General features: G+C 42.3%; 1 long non-coding RNA gene across 1 annotated transcript in view; it reads left to right on the forward strand.

Annotated features, from left to right (window-relative positions):
* Positions 1–2,991: 2,991 nt before the first annotated feature.
* LOC137531778 (uncharacterized) overlaps positions 2,992–3,386 on the forward strand; it is a 27,232-nt gene continuing 26,837 nt past the window's right edge. Inside the window, exon 1 of the long non-coding RNA XR_011023746.1 lies at positions 2,992–3,197. This is a non-coding gene — a long non-coding RNA (uncharacterized lncRNA). The remainder of the gene's footprint in view (positions 3,198–3,386) is intronic.

The raw sequence follows: 3,386 nt of genomic DNA on the forward strand, positions 1-3,386 counted from the left end.
ACAAGTCATACTTACCTCCTGTGTAGTCTACTTCTCAATCTATTTTTCCTCTCCTGCGTCCTGTTTGTCCACTGTGATCAATGGAATTCTCCGTCCTCCATTTTGAAAATGGCCATTACACCCAACAGCTTCCTGGTCAGCACACAGTTAAACTGTAACATCGCCCACTTGAGCCATAGGGAAAGATGGACACATCAGTTCTCCTCTCAGCTGTAACTGACAGCAACTGATATATAACTGACAGCAACTGATATATTTCAGTTCTGACAAAATGTTGTCAGAACTGGAAGGGATCACTGTAAGAAGAAAATGGTGAGCTTCTGAGAGGAATTGATGGCAAGGTAACTATGTAATGTTCATTTGAAGTTACCTCATGTGTTTATTTTAAATAATTTTACTCAGTACAGGTTCTCTTTAAATAAATGGAAGCATGTCGTACTCATATAGGGACTACGACATGCTTCCATTTATTTAAATTTGTGACGCGGCACGACCTGAGGGCGGAGAGTTCCGTCTTCGGGGAAGCAGTCTCCTGTCAGGTCCGCTCGCTGGTCGGGCAGAGCCTGGCATGTTGTCATCTCAGACAGCTCCCCCATTGGTCGGCGCTGCGTGTGACGCCATGGAGGGTCAGCCCTCTCTCCGTGCGTAAATAGCCGCTCCCCTTGCTCTACGATTGGTAGGCACAGCACTAGTATGCTAATTAGAAGTTCCCCATTAGGTCCGCTAGGCAGACGCAAGGGGATTGGCCGCCATAGAGCGGCAGCCTGTACTGATTGGTTGGATTTCAAACAAGGAAGTATATAAGATGCATTAGCAGTGTTATATGTTAGATACTGACTTTACTTGATAAAGGAGGTTTGTCCTCCGAAACGTTGTTTGATATGTCGGATATCTTACAATAGAGTTTAAGAGCATTCAAGCAGATGGTGCCGGACTCATCTCTATTTATACAAGAAAGGAAACGTTTGCTGTCTATTCCAGTTCCTGACACATCCCACCATTGCAACAAGCTGGAAGTGCGGATTCTCTTCATTCTTTGAACTTTAACCTTAGTCACATGACCAAGAAGGGAAGAGGGACATGGGGAGGAGGAGACCCGCTGCATGGAGTTAAAGCACCAGACCTAGGAGAACATGTGCCAGCCAGACAGGTGAGAGTACTGCTGCTGAATGGCTGGAGCCCACATGGGGGGGGGGGGGGTGAAGGAAATCGATTCAAAATCTGAGTGCAGCCAATAGATCCCTCTCTGATCAGATTCGATCAGAGAGGGATCTATCTGATGGTTGATCTGGTGGCCATCTATAAGTCAATGGCCACCTTTAGGCTTGTTTCATACTGCAACACAAAACACACGTTTTGTTCATTTTACTGGATCACAAAAACTGACAGTAAACTGATCTTATGTCATTGATAGGATCCGTTCAGAACTTGACAGTATCATGCAAAAATGCGACCTGTATGATAGTTCTGAACAAAGGATGCATTTCCCACAGAAACCTGTAATGGAAATGCATCTGCTCTGGACTCCAAACAGACCACAATGCACCATTGACACAAAAGCTATACACTTTTCTTTAGTGGAATGAATAAGAGACATTCTTATACACAATTGTTATTGCTTTCCTTCATTTTAGGTCCCTGGGACCACCAGGGTCCGTATTAAACGTCCTAGAAGTCCATCAAGGCTCCAGGGGTAACAACTGAGGAGAATGCTTCCTGTAAGGGCATAGCAGTAACATCTCAAAACAGGTTTTCAGTCATTCCATACTATTAAAAAAAAAAAAAAAAAAACACTCCCCCCCCCCGAAGTTGGGTTTTATCGTCATGCGCTAAATTCAGGTGTTTATCTGAAAGTATTTCAAACTCAGCCAAGAGATTTAGGTATCACAGGTAGAAAAAATAACTAGACAGTAAATATTAAATATAACAAATTCAAACAAATATTGTTTAGGAATTTTTTTTTAAAGTACATTAAATGATAAATTAGGATTAATGGTAAACACATGATTGCATTTTGAAAGTTTATCAATGCTGACATGAAAGATACCCATAATCATATATTCACATACATACAATGTACATACTCCAGCATATCATGTTCATTACAGCTTGCTGGAAAACAAACAGCCATAGTTGGCCATTCGCCATGGTATTTATAGATGTGGGAGGAAAAAACTGTTGTCAAATAGCGGTGAAGTGGCTGTGCAAGCAAATGTTTGATTTCACCACTGCTGAGTGCTGACTCTGCTTTCATAGCAGAGATTGAATTTCCTCTGATTTTTCAGGGGAGGGTAGCTATTCATTATATTTGAATAATTGATCTTGAAGCAATGTGAGCTTGTTTGGGGATGGGCAAGATATAATATTGAACAGATGGATCAAACAAAGATTCCTAACAACATAAGGACAATGTGTCCTCAAGCTGTAGTGTAGGCGTACATTTGAAATCGGCGCCGGTAGACTTGGGCGCAGGATACAGCGTTATATAGCTGATCCTGCTTCTGCACAAGTCCGGGCCGATTTAATTACTATTCCCCCTCCAGGCCGACATGGATAGTAGGGGAATGAAATAATTCGGCTTCCAGCGATTGCTGGAGGCCGAATTATTATGTTTTTAAGCAACTTCGGCTCTGTCTTCTGACGGAGCCGACGTTACTCACTGAGCACTTCAATAGGAATGATTCCTATTGAAGTCTATGGAGGCGCCGGCTGCGCCCAAATCTAGCAGCGCTGAAAAGCACTGCTTCGGTAGTGTAGATGTAGTTCTGAACAGGTCCCAGGAATGGACATTAAAGAGAACCTGTACTGAGTAAAAATATTTAAAATAAACACACGAGGTAACTTCAAATGAACATTGCATAGTTACCTTGCTATCAGTTCCTCTCAGAAGATCACCATTTTCTTCTGACAATAATCCCTTCCAGTTCTGAAAATATTTTGTCAGATCTGAAATATATCAGTTGCTGTCAGTAAAATATCAGTTGCTGTCAGTTATAGCTGAGAGGAAAACTTATGTACCAGGTAATGTCCATGTTTCCCTATGGCTCAAGTGGGCGATGTTACACTGTTGTGCTGACCAGAAAGCTGTTATGGGTACTGGCCATTTTCAAAATGGAGGACGGAAAATCCCCTTGATCACAGTGAACAAATAGGATGCGGGACAGGAGAAAGAAACTGAGGAGTAGACTACATGGAAGGTAAGTATGACTTGTGTATGCTTATTTTGACTTTTAATTTTCAGTATAGGTTTTCTTTAACCTTTTTACTGTCAAGCATGTGCTAGGTACATAGTGGCAGGTAAATGCTTTAACTGCCAGCAACGTACCTAGTACGTTATTTGGCAGTTTTGCCCTCAGGAAGCAGTGGGGAGGGGGGCCAACATCAAT

Source organism: Hyperolius riggenbachi, chromosome 9 (genome assembly GCF_040937935.1).
Source record: "Hyperolius riggenbachi isolate aHypRig1 chromosome 9, aHypRig1.pri, whole genome shotgun sequence".
Taxonomy (NCBI): domain Eukaryota; kingdom Metazoa; phylum Chordata; class Amphibia; order Anura; family Hyperoliidae; genus Hyperolius; species Hyperolius riggenbachi.